This window comes from Equus quagga, chromosome 15, assembly GCF_021613505.1.
Source record: "Equus quagga isolate Etosha38 chromosome 15, UCLA_HA_Equagga_1.0, whole genome shotgun sequence".
Taxonomy (NCBI): domain Eukaryota; kingdom Metazoa; phylum Chordata; class Mammalia; order Perissodactyla; family Equidae; genus Equus; species Equus quagga.
In genome coordinates, this window is record NC_060281.1 from 56,090,665 (window position 1) to 56,098,283 (window position 7,619).

At 42.3% G+C, this 7,619-nt stretch overlaps 1 long non-coding RNA gene across 1 annotated transcript; it reads right to left on the bottom strand.

Moving 5' to 3' along the window:
- Positions 1 to 790: 790 nt before the first annotated feature.
- LOC124226884 (uncharacterized) lies at positions 791 to 4,366 on the bottom strand. Its single transcript, XR_006885393.1, has 3 exons — positions 4,269 to 4,366; positions 3,450 to 3,520; positions 791 to 3,274 (listed from the first exon to the last, which is right to left on the bottom strand). It is a non-coding gene; the product is annotated as an uncharacterized LOC124226884 (long non-coding RNA).
- Between the last annotated feature and the right edge of the window lie 3,253 nt (positions 4,367 to 7,619).

Consider the following 7,619-nt stretch of genomic DNA (forward strand, 5'->3'; position numbering starts at 1 on the left):
GCCCAGGATCCGAACTGTTGAAATCCTGGGCTGCCGAAGTGGAGCATGCAAACTTAACCACTTGGCCACAGGGCTGGCCCCAAAATGGAAATTTTTGAGCATGTAGTGTATTCATGATATTAAATCATGAATTTATGGAATTTTAGACCTAACAGATTATCAATGTCTTCAGATAATGATATTTGAGAGCCTCTATTTTTTTTCTAGCTTTACCGAGATATAACTGACATATAATACTCTGTTAAGTTTAAAGTGTACAACATGTGGTGATTTGATAATAGTGCAAAATGATGACCACAATTGGGTTAGTTAACACCGCGATCCCCTCACATAATTATCTTCATGTGTGTGTGTGTGGTAAGAATATTTAAGATCTACTCTCTTAGCAACTTTTAAGCAGTATTATTAACTATAATCACCAGGCTGTGCATTGGATCCTCAGAACTTATTCATCTTATAACTGGAAGTTTGTGCACTTTGACCATCTCCCCATTTCTCCCACTCACTAGCTCCTGGCAACCACCATTCTACTCTCTGTTTCTGTGAGTTCAGCTTTTTTAGCTTTTTCTCTCATATAAGTGAGGTTATACAATATGAGTCTTTCTCTGTCTGACATTTCACTTAGCATAATGCCCTCCAGGGCCTTTGAGAGACTCTTTTTAAGAACAACTTGTCTCCAAATTTTAAGCTGGAAAGTCAATAGAATAACTGGAAAAAAATTACAGTGACATAGCTTTTTATATTTTTAATACTTGCATTCAGAAGTAAATACAAATTGATCACTATGTTTATATACTGTTCACCAAATGAAAACCAGCAAAACATCGATTAATGAAGAAAGAAAGTCTAAAAGCGCTAGGTGTGGTAGAAATCATAGGCAGGCGGGCAGGGGTCCCAGCCCAGAGAAGTTATGTGACTTGTCTGCCATCACATAGCGAATGTTACATAGTAAGCCAGCTGCCACACCTTCAGGTTCCATCACGTCTTCTCAGCCCAGGGCTGCTTCCATCACCCCAGATGGCCTCCCAGAGGCAACTCGTCATGCTCAGCCATGCATGGCTTGAAACCAAAAGAGCCAGAAATGGGTTCAAATCTAGATTTTTTCATTCACTGGATTGCCTACAGTAATGATTCTTAACACTCATTGTATATCAGATCATCTGAAAGAGCTTTGAAAAAACACAGTTGCCAGAGATTCTGACTCATTTGTTTTGGGGCGAGACCCAGGCATTTTAATTTTTTAAAAAAATCTCCTCAGGTAATTCTAATGTACAGCCAATTAGGTGAAAATCACGGCTCTGTGGCGCTGGTTCTCAACCCTGGGTGCACATTGGACTCACTCGGGGGAGCTTTCAAAGCTACCTGCCTGAGTCCCATCTTCAGAGATGCTAATTCGCCTGGTCGGGGCACAGCTTCAACACTTCCCAGGTGACTCCAGCAGGTAGCCAGAGACAAGAACCATTGCTCACAGGCTCCCCAAACCATTAATCTCTAGTCTAAGTCATCGCCCAGGGAAGGGGTTTGAGGCCCTGATCACTGCCATTCTTAAAATTCCACTGCTGCCAGGGTTCGATAAATGCTTATTGAGAGAATTGCCTGATGAGGATCAATGTTAATGAACAGGTGAGAAGAAAAAGGCAAGTTTAAGATAAGATGAACAGGGGCTGGCCCCGTGGCCGAGTGGTTAAGTTTGCGCACTCCTCTTCGGCCCAGGGTATCACTGGTTCGCTCTCTACAGTGCTCTCTACAGGAGAAAAAAGCAGAAAAAGAAAAAAGAAGATTGGCAACAGTTGTTAGCTCAGGTGCCTATCTTAAAAAAGAAAAAAGATAAGACGAGCATTTGACGTGAAAATGTCCTGAGGGTGGATTATACAGTTGGTGAAGCAAATATTATGACAATATGCAGATTATTTGACAAATGCACCGGTGCCTCTCTTAGGGAGTGGAGGCTGCTTTTCTAAGCCTGGGATATCCTTAGCCCCAAGAATATTTCAAGAGGGAGAATGAGCAGATTCTCCCTACCCTAACTAACCCTTACCATGGACAGAATCACTCTTGCCTGAGTCTAATACAACCTCTGCACAAGCCCCTGGAGAGCAGGGTAATTCTCTTGCCAAATGCTGTGCCCCATGAATGAGCACAGAAGGGTGTTAGAGTGGAGGAAGTGACCCCCTCAATGTGAATTCATACCGTAGACGAGCTATTTTCTTTAGTAGATTTGAGTAGGCTAAGAAAGAAAAATAATTTCCCCTTTTAACATTATTTAACAAAAATATTAAGTGAACAAGTAGGATGGCAAAGCTGTCTTTGCTACAGAACCCCCTACAAGTGTAATAAACACGGCTAGGAAGAAATGCACCAAAATGTTAACAGGGTCTATCTTTGGATAGTGGGATTATGGTGACTTTTATTGTCTCCTTTATACTTTTCCATGTTTTCTAAATTTTTTTATCGAGTGCGGGTATTATTTTTTAATAGCAAAAAGAACACAGACCCTTTTTAAAAATTTAATTGTGCTCAAGTTTGGGGAACGATCGTCAAAAGTGTTTGTAAACCTCTTGGCAGGCAGGTGAGGAGGAACAGGTTTGTCCTGCAGTGTGAAAATTCAGCAGGTCCAGTTGTACTTTCATAAGCAGTTAGAGATTTTGCAATCCTGGCGATGTGCTCACCAGGCTCGGCAAAGTTGGTATCAGACGGGAGACTGACAGAGATGAAGTTCCCAATAGCCAGGCAGTCTGTCCATCTGCTGCCAACCCTGACGTCGTAGGAATGAATTAAACACTCTTCATGTTGGATCGCCACCCTTGATTGATAATGTGAAGGTCGTGGAGATGTAAGGAGAAGACGCTTAGAAAGACTCCTGATCTAGTATCCCTGGATACTGACCTTTGACTAAGTTGGCCACAACATTTGTAAATCAGATGCAAATTACCTGTGGTTTGAAAATCAGAAGACGCAAATGACGTATGGACGAGCCTTTTGGAGAAATTCTAGTGCTGAGCTTATGTGCGCAGCCTACCTGCTAAGCCCAGTGAATAAAATAGGCCAGGGAAGATTCCCGAAGAAAACCTCATGTCCAGTAGCGAGGTTCTCTCACCGGCAGCAACAAGTTTCTCTTTCCTCAGGAACCTCCAGATCTTCCCAAACATCTATAGACGCCTTTTTAAAGACTCTGCTGCTCAGTCTCCTTTTCCTGTCCATTTCTTCCACCTCATTCCTAAATTTTCCAGCCTCTTCTGTTGCATCATACAGACGTTCTTCGTTCATTACTTTCCTGAAACGAAACTCTCTTAATATCGTCTACCCAAATACCCCTCAATACTCTTCGATACCCATCCTATTTCACTGCCATCAGAAAACTTACAGTCAGGAAGTTTTATTTTCTGCCTAAAGTAAATGCCATCTATTGTCAATTGAATTGTAAACAACTTGAGGGAAAGACTACTTACTCATCTTTGTATCCCTCCAGAAGCACTTAGCTACAGTAGCTTATTATACGTGTGTTGAACCAAGGAATTTCCTGTCAAAGGACAACAGTAGCACTTTATAATGATGTCATATATTGATTTATATGGAGCCATTTTCAAAGCATTGATACACACAGCTCCAAATAGAATCCCAGGAATTGCTATCTCCTGGGAATTTCTTAGAAATGCAGTGTCTTAGCCTTCTGTTCCCCCCTCTTCCCCCTCCTCCTCCACCTACTGAATAAGAATTTGAGTTTTAGCAAAATCCCCAGGCAATTCCTACGACATTCAGGTCTGAGAAGCTTTGGTCTAGGGTACCACGTCTCAACCATGGCTGCACACTGGAATCATATGGGGGCTCTACAAATCCAGATTCCTGGGCTCCAGCCCCCAAGAGCCTGATTTAATCAGTTTGGGGTGCAGCTGGGAATCAGGATTCTTAAAACTGCCCCCAGTGTGCAGCCAGGGACCAGAACAACTATGAGTGTCCTTGCTGGAGCTCTCCAAAACTCCAGCAATGTTCTGTAAGCTCAGACTTCTCTCCTCTGTACTGCTCACCCTTCCCCTAAGACTGCATTCCTTCTCATCTTCCAAAAAATACCTCTTAGTTTCATTTGTCAATAAATGTCTATTAAACCCTAGAATTTGTGTAAACACAAAACTTGTTCTTAAACTTCCTTTCACAGTAAATATCTAAATTCTTTTTCTTCATTAACCCTATTTTCTAATTTTGTAAGCATTCTTTGGTGCTACTATAATTATGACTTTATTTCCAGGGTAGAGGAAAAGAAAATTAATTACCTTTGGCCTAGTTTTAAAACAACCTGAAGGGGCAGCCCTGTGGCCGAGTGGTTAAGTTCACGTGCTCTGCTTCAGTAGCCCAGGGTTCCGCCGGTTTGGATCCTGGGCACCAACATGGCACCGCTCATCAGGCCACACTGAGTCAGCGTCCCACACAGCAAAACCAGAATGACCACAACTAGAATATACAACGATATACTGGGGGGCTTTGGGGAGAAGAAAACGAAGAACAAAAAAACAAACAAACAAAAAACAACCTGAAGGTTATTTTGAGTCACGGAGACATCAAAAGCTGATTATATTTAAAAGAAAATATATTCTGCTCTTTAGCCTTTATGAATATGCCAGTGATTCACTTTATCAACCTCAGTGTCAGAGCTAACACTTCCGGAGGGCTCACAATGCCCCTGGCACTGGGCTAAGTGTTTTTCCTGTATCTCAGTTAGTCCACCCAACAACCCTATGAGGTACGTTCTATTATTATGCCTAATTTTTGGATGAGAAAATAGTGGCACAGAGAAGTTCAGCAACTTGCCCAAGGTCACGTAGCTTGTCTCCTGAAGACAGGATTGAAATCCAGGCAGCCAGACACAGAACCTGCTTGAAAAGATTCTGCTGCTTGTTCTGTTGAAGGTAGTGTCTCGGGAACATAGGAGGATGCGGTTTGGGATTGCCTGGGGAGCCTCTTATTCTGTCACAGCTCTCCACTGAGAATTTAGTGCATCTCTTCCAAACCTTCTCCCACTTTAATCTGTGGCCCATAAAGCTGCTTCCCAGGTATAATCTATCGTGCAGTTTAAAAGGATTTCATGTTTGGACAAATTTCTTCCAAACGTTGAGCAAGAAACAAGTTCTGACTAATAGAGTGAAGATCTAAATAAAGAAGTCTCGATAGTTTAGAAAGAAACTTTCCCTCCTAACCAAATCCAGTTTTAAATGTTAATATCTCTATTGCAAAAGAAGATAAATAAATGTAATAAATTTAGCCTCTGGACATCAGTGTGTGGTGTGTGTGTGTGAGAGTGTGTGTGTGTGAGAGAGAATATAAAACTAATAAAGTTAAAGGCCATATCATAATCAAAAGGCATCCTTTTTCTTTGGGCCTCCTCTCCAACCATCCCATTTTAATAGCTCTTTTCTTTCATTTTTCTCTCAGCTCGGCAATGATTTCTTTTAATCCCTTCTGGTTGTTCGAGAGCTGGATTTCTCAACCTCAGCACAGTTGACATTTTAGGCCTCAATCCTTTGTTGTGGGGGCTACCCTATACTGCAGGATGTTTAGCAGCATCCCTGGCCTCTACCCACTAGATGCCAGTAGCACCCCTGCTCCTGGGAATTGTGACAACGGAAAATGTCTTCAGATATCGCTGTGTGTCCCCAGCGGGTGAGGAGTAGAGTGGCAAAATCCTGCCCCCAGTTGAGAACCACTGTTCTGAAAATATTCATTGGGATTGTGGTACCATGCATTCATATTTTGCCAGATTTCATCACTAAATCTTGTCTCAAAGGTCTGAAGTCCACATATTCTCTCTCCCTAGTATTATTTATCCGCTTTTCTCCTGTCCTTGCCTCCCTGAGCTTTCATCAGACGTGCTCCCAGGCAATCTCCAGAAGGCGGTGTGCTGGTGGTTGCAGCGGGGAGCAGGGAGATGGCCTTGGAGGGTCCACGAGGGTGAGACTGAGGGATGGGGAGTGGAGGCACGCTCTGCCGTTGCTGCTGCCTTAACTACAGACCTGGCTGGATGCCTGTGGGCCTTCCTCTGAAGCTTACGTAGACAACACCAATACACCTAAGACATTATTCCAGCAGTTCCTCTTAGAGAACAAATGTCTAATTTTTGGTACTATTGCTACAAGTAAAACATCTCTGCCTTAAATGCAATTCGCCTAGGGGCAAAACAAGACTCTTATGTTTTAGCAGAAAAGACAAATTTAGAATACATGTCATCAATATGCTGACAAGAGCTGTTTGTTTGTCTTTATTCCAAGTGTATGTGGGTCTTGATGGTACATATATTTATGGATGTGAATATGGGTACTGAGAAATTATTGTTTCATTTTTGGGATCAAGTTAAAAAGGACAAGTTAAACAAGATGGCCCATGGCCAGCTTCTAGCTGACCCTCAACCACGATGCCCGAAGACTCAATAGCAATAGCTGCCATTATTGAGCACTTAGTGTGTGCCAAACACTGTGCCCATGCTTTACCTGGGTTGTCTCTCTTAAACCTTCAACAGCCCTAAGAAGTGTGGATCATCATCATCTCCATTTTACAGATGGCAGAGGCTCAAGTTGGTGAAGGAATGTGACCACACTCATATTTCTAGCAAGCTATGAAACAGGGATTCAAACCCAGACAGTTTGTCCCTAAGGTTTGTGGGTGTGTGTGAAGTATTTTTTAAATAATGGTAAAATACACATAACATGAAATTTACCATTTTAACCATTGTAAAGTGTACAGATCAGTGACATTAAGTGCATTCACATTGTTATGCAACCATCATACCATCCACCTCCAGAACTTTTTTATCTTCCCAAACTGAAACTCTGTACCCATTAAACACTAACTCCCCGCCCACTGCCACCCCGGCCCCAGGCACCCCCCCTTCTACTTTCTGCCTCCGTGACTCTGACTACTCTAGGAGCCTCATATAGGTGGAATCACATGGTGCTTATCTTTTGTGACTGGCTTATTTCACTTGGCACGATGTCTTCAAGGTTCATCTATTTATAGCATATGTCAGAATTTCCTTCCTTTTTAAGGCCAAATACTATTTCACTGTATGCATATTCCACATTTTGTTAGTCCATTCAGCTATCAATGGATACTTGGGGTGCTTCTACCTTTTGGCTATTGTGAATAATGCTGCTATGAACAAGAGTGTACAAATACCTCTTTGAGATCCTGCTTTCCATTCTTCTGGGTTTATATCAAGCAGTGGAATTGCTGGGTCATATGGTAATTCCACGTTTAATTTTTTGAGGAACCGCCATACTGTTTTCCATAGTGGCTGCACCATTTTGCATTCCTACGAACAGTGCACCAGGGTTCCAATGTCTCTACAACCTCATCAATACTCGTTTTGGGTTTTTTTGACAGTGGCCATCCTGATGGCTGTAAAATGTGTCCCTAAGGTTTTGAAAATTGATTATATGCCAAGTCTTTCCCTTCTAGACCTTTCCTTCTTAGTTCTAACAGCAGTTAAGCGCACATACACACAATGGAAAGATCTTCATCAGAATGTGGTAACTTGTGAGGATTCATGCCCATTACATTTCTCACTGCACTCAGCTTGGTTTCGTTAGTAAAATGGTTAGGAGGTTGGCAGGAATGGATAACGCAACCCCCCC